Source organism: Marmota flaviventris, chromosome 6 (genome assembly GCF_047511675.1).
Source record: "Marmota flaviventris isolate mMarFla1 chromosome 6, mMarFla1.hap1, whole genome shotgun sequence".
In the NCBI taxonomy this organism is placed as follows: Eukaryota; Metazoa; Chordata; class Mammalia; order Rodentia; family Sciuridae; genus Marmota; species Marmota flaviventris.
The window spans coordinates 151,342,389-151,367,382 of record NC_092503.1 but is presented as its reverse complement, the minus strand read 5'-3'; the positions used below and the strand labels follow the sequence as shown (position 1 = coordinate 151,367,382).

At 43.7% G+C, this 24,994-nt stretch overlaps 1 pseudogene; it reads right to left on the bottom strand.

The window, feature by feature from the left end:
- Positions 1-23,234: 23,234 nt before the first annotated feature.
- On the bottom strand, positions 23,235-24,335 carry LOC114084653 (F-actin-capping protein subunit alpha-1-like; annotated as a pseudogene).
- Positions 24,336-24,994: the final 659 nt, after the last annotated feature.

The following is a 24,994-nucleotide window of genomic DNA, read 5'->3' as shown; positions in this document are numbered from 1 at the left end:
TACTTCAGGAGACACCAGAGTTTCAAAAGAGTTACATCAGACAGATTCTGCCAGAGCAGGTAGGAAATGACCCCGGTACTTCCTGCTCTGCCGTCTCCCCAGAATCCTCCCGTCATCTCTTCTGTTAATAGGTTTTCCTAATGTTGAGATGTTTTAAAAATAATCTGTCACCTTCAAAAATATAGGCTGGTTTGTGTAAGACCAGAAATGGATTTCAAAATTTAATATTTTTTACAAAATTCCCCAAATTCAAGCCATTAGAGATGAAAAAGATAGCAAACGCAAAACATTTCGAGAAAACTTCAGCATCATATTGGGGCTTATAAAAATTGTATAATAATAATAATAATAAGGCACAATAAATCCAGAGCATTTCATCAGAAGAAGATCAAAATCCACTTGCAGTTTTTAGAAATTGATTTTGCATCAGTGAAAAAATAAATATATAACAAAGGGATACTGGGTTACCAAAGAGCCACTTAGTTCTGGGTGCCCAGAAGACTGATCAAATACACAAAGACAGTTCTCAGTGGGGTAGAGATTTATAGGTAAAATGAAGAAGATGCAAAAATAAAACTAAAATATTCACCTACATATTAATGCCTTCTCTGCACAATTCAATGTATATGCCCTAAATTGCTAGAAAAATAGCCAGAGTCAAGACAAGTCAAAAGATGCAGAGGCAAATGCCAGAAAATGTCTTTTAATCCCTGCTCCATTTTCGCCAGTGAGACCGTCAGCTCTCTTTTGGAGAATCTGGCTCTGATGGTTCAGGTGCTGAAAAGCCACATTTAATGATGAGGCAGCCTTTCCCAAGGCATTTTCTCCAAACTCCACTACCAGCTGATTGAAAGGACTTAAGGTTTTGAAAATGTAATGTGCCTAGCTCTCCTGGGTGGGTACGCTGCTGTGTGACAAAGAACATGCCAGTTCATCTTCCCCTAGCTCTAGGCACAGCTGGAGGGAAAGAAAAGGAGACCCATTTTAAAGCTACTCTCTATTCCAGACTGTGAGGCTGCTCTGTTTAGGATCTGAAATATGCTTACTTTAACCCATCTTTGTTGACACAGCCACAAACTTCAGCAAATACTGAAACCAGACTCAACTGGATTTCTTATAAACTTTCATATGTGAGCAAAATCCCCCTTTGATTTTTGCCTAATGTTCATCTGCAATAATTTTTACCAAGTTCTAAAAAGGAAATCTCTGAGCATTTTCTATTCTATATTTTACAGTAAAAAAAAAAAAATCCAATTGGACAGCAGTTATCCATTTCAAGCTATAGTAAATGTTGCCTCTTCATCTGTCAAGAGGTTTTTCTTCTGATAGTCATCGTTCGTATTTCTGTTTCACAAGCGGTCGGTCCTTCTAACCCGTGGGACTCTCTGATCACCAAGGTAACAGGATCATTCGTCCTGAACTTGCAGAAGAAAAACAAACAATGACAACAGTAACAAAGCCAGAAGCCAAAGCTTTAGGTCATGGGAGTAGAGGCACCCTCCTCTGCTTGGTTTTATATATTTGTTTATTTGTTTTTGTAAAAAGTCCTAAATGTGTTCACACTTGGCTGAAGGAAATGTGCTCTCCTAAGCAAAGCCAAGGGCTCACGCCCTCCAACCTTTGACTTCAGACTTCCCTCCGGCCTCACACGAACCCTGCCAGGAGGGTTTTCTGAGCCTCTTCTGCACGAAGTACAAGCCGAGTTGGACCAATCTCTGGAAACTTCTCTGAGCTTTGCGGTCCTTGTCAATGAATCTGCCTGAAAGCTTCAGAGTAAGCCTTTTCCATTTTAGATCCAAGTTCAACAACCAGGTATTCAAGCCCCCAGTGTGGGCATTCCTGAGACCCCTTCCTCTCCGCAGTCTCCCTCGCCCCTGTGAAGGCAGCCCTGACTCCTGACCCTTCGTGTGCCCTCATGAACCTGCTCACCTCTCATCTCAGCTCCAGTTTCTCTCTCTAGACTCACTTCCTGGCTTCAGATCCAGTTCCCCGGGCACCTATTCCATTACTCCTCTGTTTTCCTACAGTAACAGATCCTCTCCTCTTCCTCTCGACTCCATCTTCAAGGAGACTTCACACTCTTAGTGAACGTGGAGCTACCCACGTGCAGTTGTCAGATGCAGACAGAAACCTCAGTCTACCCGTATTCCTAGCTGTGGTTTTGAGGCTACAAACACAGCCCTTCCCACCACACTCCTTTCTTGGGTACCTCATTACGCATGTGGAAAGAAACGGATTCGGAACACTTGAGAAGTCCTATCTGACATTTTAAGCTAAAAAGGCAGCTTCTCGGAAAGCAGAGCATAGCCTTGGCAGCCTTGGTACTTGACTAGACGGAATGTGTCATCTTACTAAAGAGGCACATTCAAAGGATCCTTCATCTGTCGTAAGTCTGATATTTCGTCACGTTTGAAAGTTCCTGCCTCTCTCCCCAACACTTGTAGTGGTAAAGACGCTTCATTATGATGTCAGAGAGAGTCGAGCTCCAGGTACCACAAGACCCTGAGGTGTCTCAGCTGTCACAGATGGAGAGACCCTTACCCCACTCTGATGGACGCCGGCCTGAGACAGAGCCCAAGAACTGTGTGACTAGGAAATGGCCAGGGAGGCCAGCCGCAGGACAGGCAGGTTGCTTTACCCAGGAGCTGTAGTAACCCAAATCAGGGAGCCAGAGGAAACCACGACTCACCTTCCCATCCCTGCCCTGTTCTTACACAGGCCCAGCCCTAAGGCCCCTCCGACCTGGCCTCCGTGACCCCACAGTCACAGCATTTGACACAGGAGGGATCCTGGGTCTCTGGCCATCCTGGACGTACTCTCAGCTTTTACATGTCTGCTCAGCTCTATCTCTGTCCTCCCTCTCTTCTGCTATGTGGATCCTGGGAGGCCTTGCCTTGGCAGTCCTTCCTCCAAGTCCATCCACAATGAGGTGTCTGTCCCTGCATCTGTGGTCACAGCTGACTCTTTCTAATACTATCATGTGTGGTCAGTAGGGTACCTATGTAGCCATCACCAGCCTAAAAGGATAAGGAGTCTGACATTTCCAGAAATTAGCATGGTGTACAACACATAATTGTGTCCATTCAGATATGTCCTCTGCTTCCCTGGTACAGGATTTCCACCTTGAAGTGTCCATTCAGGCCAAGGCTGAGAAATTCCCAGGCCCCTTTCATCTACAATTGTCCGTCCCCATGGTATAGGAGCAGAGTGATGTGTACCTCTTTCAAGCCACGTTGATTAATAAATGGTTACGTGCAAAGGAAACAAGAGCTTAAATAAAGAGCCCATGAAAGGGGAGAGGATCTTTGCCAGCCTTTCTTCCAACAAAATATTCAGAATATACAACGAACTCAAAAAACTTAACACCAAAAAATAAATACCTCAATTAATAAGTGAACAAAGGAAGTAAACAGACACTTCTTAAAAGAAGAAATACAAATGGTCAACAAATACATGAAAAAGTGTTCCATAAATTTTGCAATCAGGAAAATGCAAATAAAAACTACATTTAGATTTCATCTCACTCCAGTCAAAATGGCAGCCATCAAGACTACAAACAATGACAATGCTGGAGAGGATGGAGAAGAAGGGACAGACACGTCACACTGTTGGTGGGATTGTAGGTTGGTCCAACTACTGTAGATCAGTATGGAGGGTCCTCAAAAGACTAGGCATGGACCTACCACACAACCCAGCTACACCACTGCTCAGAACTTATCCTAAAGCATTAGAGTCACCTTACCACGGTGACACGTGCATTCCCATGGTGACAGCAACAGAGTTCAAAATAAGTGAACTCTGGAACCAGCCTAGGAGTCCACCAATGGATGAAAGGATAAAGAACATGTGTCACATATACACCATGGAGCTTTATTAGGCCATAAAGAACAAAACGTTATTGTTTGCAGGGAAATGAATGGAACTTGAGAACATTATGTTAAGTGAAATAAACCAAATGCAGGAGATCAATGTTTGTATGTTTACTCTCAAATGGGGAAGGCAGAGAGAAAAGACGTGTATGTGTGTGTGTGTGTGTGTGTGGAGGGGGGAGGGAGGGAGGGGAAGAGGAAGTAGGGAGAGAGAGAATGTGTATCTCATGAAAATAGAAGGAAAACAATCAGAGTAGAAGAAGGAGCCCAGGGGAAGAGTGGAGGGAAAGTACTGAGAATTAACTTGACAAATTGTAGTATATCACAAACAAATATGTCACAATGAATCCCGCTGTTATATATAATTAGGATGTACCAATAAAAAAATTAGAATTTTAAAAAAGAAAGGACTGTTTTCTCCACCCTGTTTCCCTTTGCACCTGCAGGAAACAGAGGATTCTGAAGACTGGCAGGGCCCCAAGCTGAAAGGAGCCTGAGTTTGTGAGTCACTTCATGGAGGAAAATCTCCCACCAATTGAGAATACTCTCACTGGACTGTTACACTCCCACCATGTGAAGTCCCTAAAGTCTTGGACTCTATCTGCTATGGAAGCTTCATCCTAACTAATACAGAATGTGTTAAATGTCTCCAAAAAATGTCTACTTTCCTTAAATAATCCTGTGCTCTAAAATATTAATTAATGAGAAAGGAGAAAGAAGGAAAGAGTGGGAAGGGAAGGGACCGAGAGGGATGGGGAAGGAGAGAACTGAAGGCAGTGAAGAATCATAGTCAAAAGGCCACCTCACCTACAGTCTGCTGTGCCTTCACTGCTGAGTTCACTGCATCCAGGTCACTTGTTAATTTTGCTGCTCTCTCCACAGTGCCTACAGCGTTCACTGGGACACAGCAGGTATTTAATAAGTCCACACTGACTTAATTATTAAATGAAATCATGAATTAGTACTATGTCATCACTTCATCATAAAATGACCCCAAGAAATCAAATCTCCCTGAGATATAAAATAATTTCTCCTCAGAAAGTTGGGGAAAAAAGACATATAACACACACCTGTGGGCTTATAAGGCATCTTCTGGAACCCATGTTCCCTGGAAGGCTTCCTCTAGAACAATCGGATGTCACTTGTTGTTAAAGAGCAGATATTCAACAGTTGGCTCTGTACTAGATAAAAATTTCTTTTCCTAATCTTCAAAACAAATCTATTATTATTATTATTATTATTATTATTATTATCATCATCATCATCATCATCATAATCATCATCATCATCATCATCATTATTAGAATATGTAGAAAACCTTCATAATATATTTTTAAGGAGATAGGACAGGGGAAGAAGACAATTTTCTAAACCACAAAGAATAATTCAACCCTCATATCAAGTAAAGGGAAGAGAGACCACATATGGTGATGAGACCAATTTAAGCTACATCCTATGGTCCGATGGTCCAATTATTGCGACATATATATATAGATATATATGTAATGCTAAATTTCGACCAGTCCTGCTAATCAGACAGCAGCTCACTGTGTCTGTTTATTTCTAAGCCATTACCCAGTTGTACAGTAAATCTGCATTTCCAGAGATGGTCTAAAATAGAAACCCATGCTGGCTAAATTTGTTTTGGGACATATCAGGCAACAGCTAGAAATTTTTAAATGACCAACTTGTATTCACCGAGGCACTGAATGAATTGATTAGGAAAAAGCTAAAAATTGAAGAGTATGTTTTGGAGTAGGCTAAGGTTAGTGCTGCCAATGAAAATATGTAACGCGCAAAAGAACAGCCATCAATCACGACCGGTTTTCAAATAGAATTGTGCAAAAAATGAGATTAAATGGGAAAGGAAATGTCTTATTTCCCCCTCTGTATGCCCCTTTTCCCAACAGGTCAATCATATAATCAAGACATCCGAAATCCACTCAAGTCCCTATCACTAAAAATAATGAGAGGGGCTAGCAGGACTTTGCACCAGCCAGAAGGTGTTTCTTAGTTCAGACGACCTTTGATCAGAAGATCAGATGGGCACATGTGCTGTGCAAAGGGCTAACGTTCAATGGACCAATATCATGTGATTGATTGATTGATGGTCCAGGGTGGGTGAGAAGAGGCTCTCTGGAGAGACAAGCCCAGCTATTGTCTGGCTGCTCTTGTGTTCGCGAGTGCCCTGCGGTAACCCTCGTGCTCTGAAATACTCATATTGGTTATTTCAAAGTTGGGTGCAGAATTGTGCTTTCCCGTGTCTGTCACTAATGACTTGCAGCTGTTGCTAATCTGTGCCTCTGATTTCCTTTGATTACTATGTGTATTGATGCCTGTGGTAAATAGGCATCTGCCAGGTGCCAGCACAATCAGGGGAAAAATATAAAAAGTTCCCTGTTTCAAATTCAATGTGACATTGTGCAAGTTGAGAGGCAGCCATTTAACTATTCAGAGGAAACAGCTTCCTGGGGCACCTCCGGCCTCCTGGCCAGGGACATCCCTCCCGTTCCCCCTTCGTCCTCCTCCCCAGGGATACGTTCTTAAGATTGTTTTCAGCCACGAGAAAAGCATTTCCAAACCGTGTGACATCCATGGAGAGAAGGATCAAAGATGGGCCGTTATGACCCAAGTTTCCAGAGAGCAGGAGTTTCACCTCTTGGCCGATTTAAGTGCGATAGGACCTCACCTGTCCCACCAAGTTCCCCAAAAAATTTTCCACCATGACCATCTCTGTTTTTCTCTCTGGGGAACACAGCTTATTCAAGAGGGGTCCTGGGCAGTATCACCTTCTCCTTCAGGAGAAACAGAAGATTAGCTGGAAGGAAACAGAAAGAGAGGCTTTACCCGGAAAGATGCAGAAGAGATCAACCAAACCCCGGACCTTCCCAGGAGCACCTTTCTTGAGGGGCAGGTGGTGGGAGGCATCTTGGGAAAGCTGTGGGCACGGGAGAGTTTGACCCTCTCTTCCTCTCATGCAGCAATCTTGGAGCTCAAATGGAAGAAGAGAGCTCTGGAGACGCAGGTGGGGCTCCCAGGACAGGTCCCTCCACCCTCTGTACTATGCAAGGGGACTGAGCCCCTCGGCAGGTACCGCTCTTCTCTTTCGGTTACAGGAATCACTCTGCTTTCACCAGCACCTTTTCCACCTGTGCAGCACGAAGGCACCGACACTTCACTTCTGCCACACTTTGTTGGGTTTATCCTGTTTTTGTTTTAAAAAGAGAATCTTCAGATGTGGATGTCCACTTTGTATCTCACCATTTCTAATAAATAGAGCGAGAGGCAGATCTGCTGTGGTATTAGCAGCTGGCTTGCAAACCTGAGCGCATCAAGGCAGGGACCAAAGAATAAAAGCTGGTTAAAAGAGACCTAGAAAGTTGGAGTCAAGTGCCTGAGATCTCAGGATATGTCGACATTCAGTGGATCGCTTGAACATTATAAAACTCTGAGATGAAAATGAGGGTCTGCTGGATTTTATAGTCCCCCTTGGGCAATCTTAAAACCTGTACTATAGCTGCAACGCTGATCAACAAGGAGAGCTCAGGAATATTTAGCCATTTTGCATCGAACCAGAACAAAGTGACCACTGTAGACATTTAGCCTCTGTAGCTTCTAACATCAATCAGTAAGACAGTATGCCCCAACAGCAGATAAAAGCAGTTAGAACAAACATAAAAGAACTGCATATCTAAGACAGAAGAAAAAATTATAAGACTTTAGTAAGTGCTCCTTAGCTCAGTGATTAAGAGAAACAGACCCATCATAGGAGTCATCTGGGTATTGATTGTAGGATTCAGAAGGAAAACCTGAGTCAACCAAAATGCAAAATTAAGAATAAAGAGATATAGCAAAACCGTGAGTCAACATCCTTGGAAAGAGAGAGCACAAGTTGAGTATTCCTTATCTGAAATGCTAGGGACTAGAAATGTTTGGATTTTGGAAGATTTACATATACATGATGAGATAGCTTCAGGATGGGAATGAAGTCTAAGCACATGATTCATTTGTGTTTCATCTACCCTTTAGACACATAGCCTGAAGTTTGTTTCATACCATATTCTGAGCGCACCTGCATTTCCACTTTGACCTGTCACACAAGGTCAGGGGTGCAATTTCCCACCGTGGCACTGTATCAGCACCCACAGAATCAAATAGTCCAAAACTCTTTTGCTACACTGTGTTATTATTTTAAAATGATGGTAAAATTAATTCCTAGGCCCCAAATAGAAGCAAGTTAGCATCTAAAATGATCCTGATAGATGGAAGAGGGAGGGAGATTTACCAGGATGCAGATCTTTCTACCCACGGGACCAGTTTAAGGTACAGATGGCAAAGAGATTGGACTCCACTTCTTCCCTTTTAATCACAGACTCCCAGATTATGCAAAGGAATCATTCTACTCATTGATATCAGAAAAGAGGTAGAATGAAAGGAGGCATACAGTAGATAATTATCCAGAAAAGAGGAAAAGGCTAGCGAGGGCCACATCTATTCGTGTCCATCCCCACAGCCACCTCCCATCACCTCCACAACGAGATCTCAGGAGCAACCTCAGGACAACACACTCTGGGGGCCTCACAGACAAACTCCGGGCAGAGAAATCTTAGTTTCCCAGGACCTGGATGTAACCCCCTGTCATAAGCAGTAATCTTCGTGGCCAGCTTGAAATCGCTGTCAACACTTCTGCCCACAGTGTATTCCAGAAAGGCTTGTCCAAGTAGACTCCCTGCTGGAACCCTGTCCAGAGCCTGGATCTGGCTCCGGCATTGAGGCCGAGTTAGAATCCTGCTCTGGTGACGAGAGCAAATTGTGGAGAAATGAAGGAGGCAGAGGTCTTCTGTCCAGCAAGTCCCCAGGCCCACCCTCCATAAAACTCCAGCCCAGTGACTTAGAGGAATCCAATAAACCGCAAAAGAACCCAATTAAATGTGCCCTGGGAGTTGTCACCCCAGGCATGACTTTGGCCATGAGAGGGTAAGAACCTGTCCAACGCTCAGTGTTACACTTGAACCTTTGCTTCAGACCATGGACCTCGTTCCCAAAGTGTGACCAGGGGAGTGACCACTGTGAGCTGCTCTGCAGCATATAAAATAAAATAATTTAAACACACAAAGAACTTTGAAAAAATGCTAAATATCACAGGGCCCCTTGAAAACACATGCATGAATCTGAGGCCCTGCAGTTCAATAAGGTGTAACATCATTTAATCTAGAATTTTCTAAACTTCTTTGGCAATAAACTCCTTTACCCATGCAGCTAATATTAGTACTCCAGAAAGTTTTTGGACACATTATTTTAATATTAGAATTCATTTTTCTATTTAAAAATAGGACATTTCATCACTTGGAAATTGGCAGATGTAGGGTATACTTCAATGACAGATTATCATCTATATAATTTATTTGGTCCATAAACTCGTCATAATATTCAATTAATAAACCTTGGCAAAAATCAAGATGCAACAAAAATTACTGTTCTATTGAAACCCTGTGGTATGATAAGATAATCAGTGGTCTGTATGTCCTAATTGCTTGTTTTGTGTTTTGTAAAATATTGTGTTAATGAAAATGAGCAATGTTATGATTTTTAACAAAGAATGTGAACTCAGGAAAACTCTGTGTTTCATAATAACATTCATCCTCTCTGCTCCAACTCCAAAATCTCTATACAGTAGTTAGTCAAATGAATTTCAAGAATAATTTCTAAGCTGGGCACAGTGGCATAGGCCTATAATCCCAGGAGGCTGAGGCAGGAGGATCATGAGTTCAAAGCCAGCCTCAGTAAGGTGCTAAGCAACTCAGTGAGACCCTGTCTCTAAATAAAATTCAAAATAGGGCTGGGGGTGTGGCCCAGTGGTTGAATGTCCCTGAGTTCAATCCCCAGTACAAAATAATAATAATAATAATAATAATAATAATAATTTCCATACGAAAGCATCCAATACAGTCTGAGGTCCTGCACACTGAAGTTTGATAAATTCGGCAGAGGAGACAAAGACCACTCCACTAACCAGGACTCATGCTCTGCCCAGTCTAAGGAATCAGAGGGGGCTGGCACTTCCTTAGAGCGGGACTATCAGAAAAGGCTTCCCGAGGAGGTCGGCACTTGAGCAGACCACTGACCAGTGCACTGATCATCAATAGCAGAAAAGAGGGAAGGAACAGTGTCGCAGGTCTAGAGGGAAACGTTGGGAAGGGAAAGAGACCAGTTGCCTTCAGATTATTCAGGGTCTTGAATACCAAGCAGGACATTTGAAATGTAAAAATAAATTCAGTCAACAATGAAGGGCCAGCGAAGACTTGGGAAGAGAAGCATCCCTTAAAGATCTACACCTGGGTGCAGGGCGTGCCACCGGTAAGGAGCATTGGTTCCCAGAATGGGGTCCCCAGGCTGCCGCAGTACCGAGGAACATGTTAGAAAAGCACATTCCCAGTCGGCCCCACCTCAGACCTGCTGAATCAGAAGCTCTGGAAGTGAGCCCAGAAATCTGCATTTTAACTTGCGTCCGGGGAATTCTGCCACATGCTCAGGTTGGGGAATGAGATACATGGTCATTTTAATCATCCTGATGACCTGCAATGAAAAGTTAATCTGGGTGAAATGATCATAGCAAGAAGGTTAGGGATAGAATAGATGGGAATAAAAGCTGCTCATTTTAACAAGAGATCAGCGATCTGAAGGATAAAGATTATCTAAGGGATGCAGATTATCCCATCTCTTTAAATTCTGTCCCCAAATTTTCCAGAGAGCTGACCGTTTCCCCATCCCATCCCCCTTTTTTCCATTTTATAAGAAATAAAGTGAAAGTACAACTGAATGACTTCTGATAACTAGATCAGGGAAGGAGGACCTGAGAGGGTGGAGGAATAGGAAGGATGTCAAGTACCTCCCCAGGGTTACCCTCAGAGGTAGGCCATTTAAAGATGACTTTGGCAAAGAGATGGGTAAGCAAAGCAGGAGGACACACACAGTTGGAGAAACAGATCCATGCGTTAGTTTTTACTTATTTATGCCGCTATCTAAGGGAGATTTTTTAAATCTTCAAAAAATCTGCAATGTACAGTAAGGAAAGACAGTAAACTTTTAAAGAAATAAAGAAAGAAAACAACAAGACCAGAGAAAAATAAGGGTCGATAGATAAGATGAAGCTATGGGTGAGCCGCAGAGGGCCCCAGGTTTAGCTTGAAGCTTTCTCATAATCACAACCCCCAAAAGTCAGAGTCCCCGAGCAGAGCCGATGGGTGAGTCAGGAAAAGCCCATTTCTCCTCCTCACTGAAACCCGGGAGAAGCTGCCACTCTGGACTATCAAAGAGATTCGTGAAGTAGGAAACCATGTTCTCAACATTGCGCTTTGGGATAAATAATTTGGCTTGATAACGTCACAGCCAGCTGTGCTTGCCCTTCGAACAAGGCAATGAATATTCCTGCAGGAAGTTGGGAGTGTGAATCTGAAGCTCAGAAAGTCAAGACTGAGACTGTAAATGAACTTGGAATTTTCTCACATGAAAGAGACGCCCTGGGTGTCGATGAGAACATAAAAGAAAGAGAACTGAAAAGGTCCCCTTGCTGTAAAGGCTCACGCTGAACTGCCTAAATAAATACGTCATGTTGTCACCAAGTTTGTGTATTAATAGGTCTCAAAGATGAATTAGCATTTAATTGAAAAGATAAAAATGTTTCTCTCTTGGGAAAAAAAGTAAATTCATTAAATTTTACCTTCAAACAGATGAATGATTAGCCTTCTAAAAGATCCAACCCTAATTGGGAGTTCATAACCAACTTGAATCTAATGTATGAAATATGATATGTCAATAGCTTTATAATGTTTTGAACAACCAATAAAAAAAAATAAAAAATAAAAGATCCAACCCTGAATGTGAACACTGATTTTTATTGACTAGAAATTGCCCCTAGTAAAATTAATTTATAAAGTTTCACTTATCACTAGATTTTCAGAATGCTTCTTTTGCATTAGGTGTGGCAAACATATTTTAAGAACCATAATCCCAAAAATGCATCAGAAAACATTTTCTCATATATATATATATATATATATATATATATATATATATATATATATTACCAACAAACTCTGGATAGATTAGCTATTCTGTTATGTCGTGAAACAGTTGAACTTTCTGATACAGCTATGTCAAAAAAGCAAATAAATTCCAAAGATCAACGCATAAGTAAGAATTGTTTTGGTTGCAATTATCAGAAACTGACTGAGTTTTTTAATTATACACACACACACACACACACACACATTCACTCACGTGTACACACACACACAATTCGCCCTCTGTATCCCTGCGTTTTTGCATCCATAAATTCAACCAACCATGAATCAAACATAGTCAGGAAAAAATTGGGTCTGTACTGAACAGGTATAGACTTTTTCCTTTGTCATTATTCCCTGAACAATGTAGTGTCCCAGTTACTCACATAGCATTTACATTGTACCAGGTATTATAAGTCATCTAGAGACGAGTTCAAGTGTACAGTTGGTGTCCCATTACATATAATGAGCATCTGCACATTTGGGTGTCTGCGGGGAGGAGGGCTGGAACCAGTATCAAGGGACAACTCCATGTACCTACACTTATCTATGATTGAAATGAAATGTTAAGTAACTTGCAGATGAAAGAAAATATTGAGGGGTCAGGCCACGAGATGGGACAGCAGGATCTGTGGAACAGACTGCTGGGGGCTGTGGCCTCAGGATGAGCCAGCCTCCAGGTCCTCTCTCCTGTGTCAGAGGAATCACACTCCTGGCCTGGCTCAGGGAGCACCACCTCACAAGTCCATCTCTTGGCTAGAGAGGAGCGGGGACCCTCGTGAAGGGCCCCTCCTGGGTTATATGCAGCCTTCTTTAAAGAGACTTCAGAGTCCTGCTGTGGGAAAGATATTGGGCAGGAAGAACACAGCGGGGAATGTCGGCCACACGTGAGGAGCCAGCATTTCTCCTAGAGCAAAACCAATCGTGGACTTCAGCCACTGACTTGTCACATAATCTCCACCAGAAATCGGAGCCTGTTCACATTCACTCCCTTACGTACCTGGAGAGGCTCGGAACTTGCTCTAGGTTATCATCCATTTAGTAGGTCTCCTCCTGGGATCAGGAGGACTTTATTGTTTAATCAATCAGAATAGAATAGGAACATTTTGTCTCGTTCTTACATTTCATAAAAATTAAAACAAAAATAGAAGGGACGGAGAGTATTGCTGCCCTTGCAGCAATGTTGTATTAAAATATTAATGCAACCTTCGACAATGTTTAATGGAAAATTAAGTCCAAATGGCAGGAAGTCCCGTCTCAGTGCCTTCTGTCCTTTTAGACCAACCACTGTTTTGAATTCTGAGTATTATAATTTAGAAAGGGTACTGCAAATTAAGAGAAGCCTCAGCAAATATGACAGGATAGCAAGGAGCCCGTCAGAATATCAATGATGGAAAATGGGAACATTCACACTTACAAAAGAGGACTTGGGAAGTCAGTGACAGCAGTCTTAAAGGGTACCGTGCTGAGCCACAAAGAAAACTGAACCTGCTCACCAAACACTTGGAATCCAGTTCCCTCTTTTTTCCTATTGAGTTGTGTGATCACAAGCAAGTTGCCTGCTTCTCTGGGTCTCAGGCCTTCACGGTATGAAAGGAGGTACTGAGGACCACAGCAGGGAGCGTCAATCAGACCAAGGTTCAAATGCCACCTTCACTACATAGTGGTTTCACGGTTTGGATCTGAGCCTCCGTGAAGCAGAGGTAGGTAAAGATGAAATCTCCCTCAGAACTTACCGTGAGAATCAAATTTGAATAATGTAAACAAGACATCTGGTAGGGTGCCGACACACAGCTGATAACAAAAAATCCAGAGGGGCAGGAGCTGTGGCTCAGCGGTAGAGCGTTCATCTTGCATGTGTGGGGGGCCCTGGGTTTGATCCTCAGCACCACATAAATAAAATAAAGGTATTGTGTCCACCTACAACTAAAATAAAATATTTTTTAAAATGTAGCGTCTACAATGACCAACAAATGTAAGTATAATTAGTCAATATCATAATTCCAGGAAATATTGGAGTGCCATTATGAGAAAGAGATACAGTTTCTGGTAGAGCTACAGGACCAGTGGGTAAAAGCTGCACGTAAGCAGATTTTTTTTCAATCACTGAAGAAAGAACTTGCTAATAATGAGAACTAGCAAGAGAAAAAAGCTACCTAGTGAAGGAGCCAGGCTCCCAACTGGAAATGTTCAACAAGGACAAGATGACTATCAGGAGAGGATACTACAGCACAACTTCTGTATTTTGAATGAGGAACAAGTAAGGTCCCTTCCTAATCTTGAGTGTCTGTGGCTTTCGGCTGAGTGCAATCATAGTTTGTAATACTAATGTACCACTGCCCTCTAGTGTATAACCTGAAAAAATAAAATCCCTGAATCAAAAACAGAAACGAAAGGAAGGAAATTGCACGAGAAGCTTGCAAAATTCATTTTACTGGCCAAAAGTTCTAGCACCCAATCATCCTTCAATAGAACTTTTTCATTTTCAAGTGAGGAAACTGAGGAACAGAAAGAGAAAGGATTATCCCAAAGCCGCACAGCTACAGAGCTCAGAGTGGGGCTAGAATCTCAGATCTTGGACCACTAGCTCTCAGGTCAGTGTTCCTCCAGGACACAGACCCGGGTCACCCCTGGGTGTCCTCGCTCCCCTGAGCCCAGAGTGTGTGGATCTGGCCAGGAGCAAACTGCAAAAGTTTCTCTGAGTACCAGGAGCGTCCTCAATCACAAGTTCAAACCCTTACAACCATTTTGCTGAAAAAAACCACAATGGTTAATGAGGCCTTGTTGACAAGAACAGGCCGTTATCAGCTAATGACCACTTGGGCCACAGCAGGGAGGCCAGCCTACAATTAGGTCTGCAGCATGTACAAACAGAAAGGGACTCTCCTTATAATTAATTCTGATCCTTTAGTCCAATTGTTCATTAGGAAAAAAAATAAAATAAAACAAACCACTGATCCCACCCACGAAGGCCTAAAACCTGTACCCTGGTCTGAGATGCTGGGCTCTGGGGCTCTTTCCCTGGTCAAAGCGTCTGTCTCTGAAAGAGCGCTTCAGCATTTTCCTTACAATGTTCTGCATGGAGGGAAATTGTTTTCTCATCTTAGAGATTTTTTTTTAATCATGACACATAAGATGGTGTATTAAAAATAAACTAAATTTTAGCAAAGTCTCTTTAAGTATTAAAACATAGCTAGGTATTCAATACAAGAATGCATGTAAGCATGAGCTTTTCCAACCAGAAGGGGGCAGCATGCTCACTTGCAAGGCAGGGTGATGAGGTTGTGGGTTCTGGAACCAGGCGACCAGCCAGGACAGCGTGGCTAGCTGATGCCCTTGAGGCTGCAGACAAGAATCTGAACTCTTTACCGAAGGTGATTGTGATTAGATAAAAGGTCCTAGCAGATACAAAAAAAAAGAAGTGAGCCGAGAAATCCAAGGCTCCTCCTTCACCCTCCCTGGAGTAGCAGGTCTTCCTCCTCTTGCTTGCAGAAGACGTCTTACAGGAAGGACCTGCCTAGGAAAAGCCTTGGGTTGCTGAGGAAAGACACAGGCACAGGATGAGCAGGTCAGGCAGTAAGAAGAGGCAGGGGGGGGCAGGGCTCTCAGGTTCCTGTCCACGCGCCACCTGATCTGCGCCCCTATTGCTGCTTGCTCAGCCCATAGCTCTACCCTGTGCGGGAAGTCACCTCACCAGCAGGCCTGCTTCCACATGTCGTGGATTCCCGTCGGGTTACCCATCCTCGTGCACCTTTCAGTCTGTTTCTCTGCTGGTCTCTCTTCTCCGTCTGTTTCAAAGCCGTCTTAGGTTTTCTCTGCACTTAATGTTCAACTGCAGGCCCTTAAATTGTCCTGTCCTCCTTTCTGGGTAGTAGAAAGGGAAAGCGTCGTGAAGAATACATAACTGAAAAGGAAAAACTTACAATTTAGTTGTAAAAAAAAGCTTACAATTTAGTTGTGGAGAAAAGACTCCAACTTCACTCAAACAACGTGATCAGTAGAGGCTGATACAGATACAGATCTGTTCAGATAGAGATCTGACGAAGTCCTAGATGGCCTTGGGGGCCCTGAGTTTCTGCAGCTTGGAGGATGTTTCCCCAGGTCACATTGTCAGGGTCCAGAGTTTGTCCCCCTGAACTTGCACAGGAGCTTAGTCCCCAAAGTCTTATGGCATTAAGAGGGTGGGAACTTAATCTGACTGAAAGTGAGACCTTTGGGAAGTGATTAGATTAGATTAGATCATGAGTGTGGTGCCCTCATGATTGAATCCTTTTGTCTATAAGAAGGAGAGAAATAACAAAGAGAGATACAGATGATACAGCCAAGGGTAGCCCTCACCCTTGCTGTTTGGACTCCCAGCATCCAAATCGGCTTTAAATCCATAAACTTCTTTTCTTTATAAAGTAGCCTGCTTGAGGTGTTTCATTATAGTAAGAAAAAGTTGACTAATACAACTGACTTTACCAGACCAGAATATTGCACCTAGTAATTACCTAATAGAATATTTGTGATTTGACTTAAGATGAAATGTTAACTAAGTCTTGAAAAATCATTATCCTAAGGTCTTCAGTTCTCCCACCCACTTGACAATGAGCCTTATTCTAAAACAAGGATGCATCTTTTAATCAACAATATCTGAGCATATGCCGTACATTATCTGGCAGAGCTTTGTCTTTCTTATTGATATAATAAAAGAATAGTATAGCTTACCACTGATGACTTCTTTGAGTTATACAACACAGTATTTATTGCACATTTAGAATATTCTAGGCTGCTATTCTAGGTAAAGAAGATATGTGAAGTTTCCCTCTTGTGGAACTTGCATTGTGCAGAGGAAAATGGATGGTAAACAAAATTAGCAGATATGTGACACACAAAAGCAAGGTGCTGTAGTAGAGATAGAATGAGATCCCAGTCTAACATACAGGAAATAAGAAGTATTTGGAAGATTTTTTTTAAAAATCTTACATAAGGAGAAATTAAAATTTGGAAGAAATTTTCCTCCACTATACTACGGGCTCCTTGAAAACACTTTTTAAAAGGGCCACATATGCAACTTTATAGCAAAAGCTAAAAATACAGAATGGATTAGATGATTGAGTCTAAGGGTCAACAAACTAGTGCTGTACAGAGCCAGACAGTCAGGGTGTCAGCTTTGCACATCGAAATAGGGTCTGACACAAATACTCACCTCAGCCATAGTAGCACAAAAGCAGCACCGACCCTGCAGAGACAAGGAGCAGGACCGTGTTCCAATAAAACTTTATTTATAAAGACAGGTTGCCAACCCCTGAACTGGACAGTTGGTCCTCAAGGCACTGAGAGCTCCTGCCACTCTGGAATTCCTGGACTCTCGGATCTGAAGCTGGAGACCCGTCTATCTATAACCACAAACATCATCCATGGGATCCACAAAATTTTAGGAAGGCTAAAAACAAATGAGCCAGATAGAGGGAGCAGCAGCGTGTCTGGTGTAGTCAGTGGAAATTGACCCATTTACTAGCACTTGCTCAGTGACCCAGAAATTCACTCCATCCCAAGCTGGCATGGGATTTTCCAGATAGACCTGGGGAATCTTTCACTACAGTGAGAAGCCTTTTCACAGCCACAGGTTGGACGTGGGCAGGTGATTGGTGAGGCTTGGTCCACTGAGGTCCATTACACAGCTGGGTGCAGTGTGTGTCTGCACCTGCTCAAGCCTTCGTATGTACGTATCCCATATTAATTATAAACCCCATAAAAGCAAGTTAAAAACAAATTAGGCCCTGCCATCCCATGCCTGTCCCAGCCCTCCCTTGGTGGCTCCTCATTTCTAAGAGGTCATCTACAGAGGATTTGGGGCAGGGTTGCTTCCTAATTAGGGAGGGGCTCATTATGCTCCATTGATTAGTGCTGCTACCACCAAAAGCAGTCGTTAGTACAGAGTATTAGTGAATAATTAATAAGGGTTGATTTGTCAGGTTCCCTCACTCACAAGGCAGAGCAGACAACCGCCACCTTCCACAAGGACCCCAGAGTGTGACAAGGACAGTGACAGGTAAAGTCAAGTCAAGGCGGTGACCCTCATCTTTCTGAGTGGGTTGAAAGACAGCAGTCTATGGCCAACCAGTACACCTTCTGAGCACCACGCTTTCCAAGGATGTCTGGCTTGTCGCCTCAGAACCATGGGAAGGAGAGAGCCAGCAGCATGGCTCCTCACTGTGGGAGCTTGTCTCCAAAGCACAGAAACACTGACCCTGCGGGTGGGATGCCTACCACACCACAGGACACGGGGCTCACCGCCTGCCTACCTGGAGATCCCCGTCCACATTTTCCAGTGTTGTTTTGTGAGTCGTCATTGCTTCCAACACAGTGCAACAGCCATTTGGCCTTCCACCACCTTTTGCTTCGCTTGGTCTTCATCCCTGTCAATCACAGCTTGATTGATCAGAATCTGCATGTCATGCATCACTAGCCTCCCGCTAGTGAGATCTCAGCATGTTCAAGAGGCATAACCAAACTAATCCCCAAATCCAATCCATGATCATCTGTCTCCTAGGATGCTCCTATCTCCACACCTGTGAGCCCTGTCGGAATAGAACCCACACCAACAGCTTGTACTGGAGAGAACGCAATATAAAGCATAATTAATTAGAAATAAGACTAAGAAGGCATAGTCTGTAGAATATTTTAGTACTGAGCAGAATACAAGGACCGAATCTGCAAGGGGACCTTCTCCCCAAGGCTGAGATCTAGCCCTTGGAGGAGAAGGGAGGGTGCTGGGTGCTGGGTGAAGTGGAAGGCCACTGGTACACGCTGGGGCCAGAGCTGGCCCACAGGCAGTAGTAGCCCAAGGCCAGCCAGCAAGGAGGTAGGGGTCAGGGCTGGTCAGCAGAAGATCCCCCTGGGGTGCCAACAAGCCAAGTGTGGAGAGCAGGAACCAGCCCAATGGCATAGAAGTTCCCCAGTTTGCCCCAAACCAGAGCCTTTCCATAGCTGGTCAGCCAGAGGCAGAGACAGGCACATAGAAAACCACCAGCCAGGGGCTCAGCAAAGCTTGCTGGAGGTCAGTGCCATTTCTAACACCACTGGCAGCCGCTCTGCAAAAATCAAAAGGGAAAAAATATTCATCCATTAAGAGGAATGAGATTCTATGTTTCGAAGCATCCTGGAGGACATTAGATGAGGTGAAATCAGCCAGGCACAGAAAGACAACGGGCAGATGTTCTTACTCACATGTGGAAATCCAAAAGTGGATCTCCAAGAAATGGAGAATAGAATAGTGGTTACCAGAGCAGGTGACTATGGCTGACCACCAATAATTGAATATTTATAATTAACTAGTATTAAGAACATTCTCAACACAAAGAAACACTGTGTGGAGTGACAGGCACGCAAGTGTCCTGCTCTAGTCGTTGCACGTTGTGTTCATGACCTTAAATGTCACACTGTGCCCCATAAATATGTGAAATCGCTGTGAGTCCATTCAAAGAAAAGTAGATTTTAAAACATTCAAACATTTGAAGGGAGAAATCACAGCAGACAGAGCATAAAGAGAAGCCCCTTCCTCCTCCAGATGCATCCTATGTCCTCTCCTGAAAAACTCAGTGTTGTGCCAGCGAGGTGAGGAGAGACCTTGCAGGGTCTGGCTCCAACGTCCCAAAGCAGGAAACAAGGGTGGTGTGGTGCAGAGTCACTGAACCAATACCTTGCACTGGAGCACTCTTCTGTTAGTAACTACATAAATGTCTATGATCCACCTTTAATGTTTTAAACTCTGTGATCCTGGGATTGGATGGCTTGCAGCATGTGTGGCTCCCCCTTTACCTGGGCAGCCCCAGAAAACAACGTCATCCCTGCGAACCACGGACCCGCCACGTTGTCCAGGCACTGAGCTTACCTCCAGGCAGCGGAGAAGTCCAGGCTACACAGACCGACGGGACCTCCCGTCCTCTGAACAGAAGTTTAAAAATCACCTGTTGCTCTGGACTTTCAGTTACTAGGGCTTCAATGTGAAATTTTTTTTCTCTTTCCTTCTTCATCTTCTTCCACCCCTTAATAACATGCACGTTATTTGCTTTTCTTCACCTTGGGTTTTTTAAATAATTTATAATGTCCAGCGTTGCCCAGGAGGTGGGGAAGCAGGTACTCCACTACATTTTAGGAGCTGATGTATGTTGGAGAACGATTTGAAAATATGTTGAAATTATAGCGATGGGGGCCCTTCAACCAGCATTGCTACTCCTAGGAATTTGGCCTTCAAAAGCACCTTTATAGTAGACAGGTTTATTCGTGAGAAGGTATAGATAACATAAATTCCCTTTGGTACCAGGATAATTAGAGAAATCACGGCCTATTCACACACTGGAAAACTATTCAGCCCTGGAGCACAGTGACCTACATAGATGGGCTCATATCAAAGGGTGTTCAAGACCTAAAGCTAAGTAAAAAGGCAGGTTGCAAAATAGTGTTATTCCTCATAATATGAATAAGGACAATAATCACAGTAATCACAGCAACAACAATACAATACAATATGTTCAAGGAAAAGAAAAGATCCAGAAAAATATCACAAATGGCTGAACGTGGTCACCTTGGGGAATGGGAGTATGAAGGATTACTACTTTTATATTATTTATTAAATAAGTTCATATGTATAATTCTAAACAGATTAACATATGTTCCGAACTACATAAGATTAAGTAAAACAAAAATAAAATATCGTAATATAACATACGCAGTATCATATTAATACTACACTCACACCAAAAACAAACGGGGAGGGTTTGTTGTCTCTCATCTTTCTTTGCCTCTTTTGAATGACCATTTTGAATCTCACTAGAAATCCTGAAATACCTTTTCAGCTTTCCAACAGAATGACCTTGAAAGCATTAAGCTTTGCACACCTACACCTCACCTATGAAAGGTGGCACTCTGAGGAACTGTGAGAGGTGATCGGTTTATGGTCCTGAGCTATTGGCCACTCTTCTGCTTCAGAGTCCTTTGGGAAATGTGGCAAAAGCACCCCCCCTTGTTCTCACTCAAATCGTCTTTCACAAAAGGTACATTCCAGCATCCCAGCTCTGTGCGCCTATGGGCCACCCAGAAGCTGACATCTGATCCAGAGCTGGAGGGGGCCGGCCACGCCCTGTTTTCTTTTGCATCTGCTGGAAAAGATTGCCCGGAACAGCCCAAGTCCACTGAAGGAATCCTGCACTTCCAGATGGCATGGTTGACCTACACTGTGGAATGTAGAGTGGCCTTGATTTTAAGAATGCTGTTGACATTGTTCACTGCTGTTCAGTCTGCTGGAGGCAAAAGAGCAATTTATCTCAATACCAGAAGAAGTTTTATTTCTAAACAGTTGAGGTTTTTGTTCTTCTTATTTCACTTTACCCTGACACCATTTCTGTAGGTGAAGACATTTCTATATTGAGCGTGTTAGCTCTTCTCACTGTGACCACAATATCTGACAAGGGCAAGTTAGGGGAGGTGAAGTTCATTTGGGCTCACAGTTCTAGAAGCTCAGTCCATGGTGGGCGAATCCATTGTTCAGGCCCCAGTTGAGGAAAGACATCATGGCGGAAGGGGGTGGTGGAGGAGCACTCTCTACTCACTGCATCCGGGAAGCTGCAGGTGCCCACTTCCAGGCCAAGCCCCCAGTGACCCACCTCCTCCAGCCACGCCCCACCTCCTGTGGTTGACTCAGTCCATTCACACTAGGACAGACGGTGAGGTTACAGCTCTCACAATCCAATCACTTGCCCTCAGGAACATCCCAGCCTTAACGCAGGGGCACAGGGGGTCACCTTGAATCCATACCGTAACACTGAGTTAAGAAAACTCAGAGCCACTTTCATAAATCGGAGGTGCCTCCCATGATTTCAAAGAACCAGAGGTGCACATTGCGTCCTCCCACCTGTGCCTTGCTGTCCTGTTCTTTTCCGTCAGCTTGCATTCCTGGTGACCTTAGGAGCTAGAAGAGGCAGGACAGTTGGCCCAGACCCACACCTGGGAGCACATCTCCGAGTAGACCATACCTGAAGTTCTCAGGCACAGTGGGTATTGTGTCTCTGCAGAAGCAGCTCTGTCACCTCCACCTGGCACTACTCCTGGTCCATGTGCTAGGAAGACTGTCAGGGAGCTGGGGTTGCCTTTTGTAGGAGCACAATGTTTTGTTTTGTTTGTTTTTGCTGTTATTTTGGGGGATCCTGGGGATAGAACCCACTGAGCTACTTCCCCATTCTCTTTTATTTTGAGATGATGGGGCCTCACTAAGTTGCTGAGGCTGGCTTTGAACTCGCCATTCTCCTGCCTCAGCCTCCCAAATCTCTGGGATTGTGAGCATGCGCCATAGCAGCTGGCTCAATTCTTTTTTTTTTTTTTTTAACAATAATATGGCTATTTCATCTATGCAGGTAGAGAAGGTGTGGCACCCACTCCAAAGCCAAGGGAAGACCCTGAGCTACGAGAAAGATCCTTGGAGCAGAGGACTCACAGGGGAGTGGTGAGTGCCAGGGAGGAGGAGAGGAAGGCGTCTGAGAACCAACGTGCCCCCCAGGAGACCCCCAAGAATCCAGGCAGAGGCATGGTGCAGGTGGAGAGGAGAGCTTAGGAAGTGTGAAGCTCAAAAGGAACAGGAGTGAGCCTTGGGGCATCCACTTATGACCCTGTTGGTAGCCAAAGCTGAAGATTCACGGAACTAGGCTGAGACCGGCTTCAGCCAGGAGAGAAAGGGCCGGGCGCAGCAGGTTGCAAAGCTTAAAAACACTTCACATTGAATTCCTACCCGACCGTGGAGACTCAGCTCTAACCCAGTCTTTATTTCTTTACTTATAAGGGATCTGTTAGATTTTTGTGAGACGCCTTCTAATAACAAGGAATATAAATCAAAAGTATTTCTTTTAAACTTCTTAACATGACTCTGTGCTAAATTGGGGTAGGGAGGGGTGGGGAGCGGTGCCTCTGTGAGATCGTGATCTGGTGGTTCACAGCAATGCTGCGGCGACCTGCCTGCCTTTCAAATGCCATTTTTCCCTTGCCCAGATTTTCCTGAGCACCTGTGGCCAGTGCACGTGGCAAGCTTCAAGGCATGACTCAAATCAGATTCCAGAAAGTGTGATGCTCTGAGGTTATTGATACCCTTTGACCCAGAAATTTTCTTTCTAGAAATGAATTGGTTGTTGGTAGATCAGTCAAAAGCACTGAAGTACCAGAAGTGCTTTGGAGCACAGGGTAAAAGTACGGAGCATATTATCTGTCTAAATCAGTAACAGGACTTCATGGCTAGGAAAATTTTCTAAAGAGTAAAATGACTCCAGAATAGATGGATCTCTCTTCAACACTAAGTATAGCAGAATTAACAAAAAGGAGAAAAAAAAAAAGATTTGCAAGTAGATATAGTGATAACAGAAAAATATAAGGCAAAGAACACAAAAAGATGAAGTCAATGCTATAGGTTCAACAGTATTTCATGAGGCTAAAAAAAATCTGTTAACTTTGAAAGCCCTAGCAAAATATCACTCTTGTTTATCAATCACTTATTTATCATTTGACCACATGTTGAATCCTTTTCTTTCTACATACTGAAGAATCCTACAGTCAGCCTTTAAACATTCTGCATTTCTTTGCCAATCTTGTAGCTGAGTATCTTGTTCCAGTCGATTTTGGTGCGGGTAACTGGAAGCTGCCTGCGGAAGGCCTTAAATATGGTGTCTGACATTGTTTAGTCGTTTTCACTAATTGCAGTCTGATATTCATTTTCTGCACTCTCTATGATTTTAATAAACTCCTTGGCAGTTTGGACTAAATCTTGTACATCTTTAAGACTAACCAACTGAACATTGCCATCTTCATAATAGTGAACCTGAATCTCGAGCATTCCAACCACCTGGGCGGTAGGTGATGTAATAGTGAACTTCCACTCTGATCTCCAACGACCATTCCAGAAGTTTTTAGGCTGAAACTGGAGGCTTTCAATACATGCAATAATAGTCTGTTGCCCATCTATAGTTTTAGCATAAACAGTACAGATGCCGTTGGAATAATGATCTTTCACATAGGCTCTTAAAGCACTGTCACAGGATTCTCTCCAAGACTTCAAACCTCCTCTGGTTGAGGGTCACTTGCTTCTTTCTGTAAGTGATCAAACTTAGAGGAAATTTTGTTTCTTGGATCTAAAAATCGGCTATTACCCAGGTCACCATGCTCTGTAATTAAGACCTGATCTTCATATCCTTCTATCTTCCGTGTTACACTGGGCAACTGCATGTGCTGCTCCTTCCCTGAGGAGATTGTCATTGTTAAGTAGTAGCCGGATATCATTGAATACTTCATTAAACTCCCCTGGGGGTGCATGAGTGATGAATTTAGCAGCTATGCATAGCTTCTCCTCACCCGACACCCGATCCTCGAAGTGGGCCATCTTGGGCTGCTCTGAATCTGCTTCTTTTATCTTTCACACGTTCAACACATATTTAATGAGCACCCAGTAGGCACCGTACTCTGACTCAGGAAGTGAGTACGAAATGAAGGCGAGAGAAATTCTTCCTCTTGCGGAGCGTGCAGGCTGGTGCAGGCAGGGAGAGGGTGGCGTGCGCACAGGCGCGTGTGTGCTACAAGGAGATCCACACCCAAGTCGGCCAACAGATGATAAAGAAAAAGGCTGTAAATGGATAAAAATTTACAGGTAGACATAAAGAGATTTTGAAAAATAGAGATCTAGAGATGAGAGATGATAGAGGAGAAGAATTGGGAATAAGTGCAATGACAGGGCAGGGGAGCGAAGAGGTGGTTTTGGGAGAGCTGGGAGAGGGGGGTGGAAATTTACATCAGTTGGCAAGGAATGCTTGGCTCACGCAGCGACCCTCCTTGGAGACCTCAGTGTTTATTTCACATGAGGCCTCATACCAGGAGCGGGTGCAATGCGGGCCCTGAGAAACGCCCCATGCCTTCCTTGACTGCTCTTGGAGTGCACTGGCACAGTAATTTCATCCTGCCAGACTTTGCACAACACACAACAGCAGGAGTTTCTCTGGGAGCCAACTCCGAGCCTGGGATCCTCTGCAGGAAACAGCTTTCCTG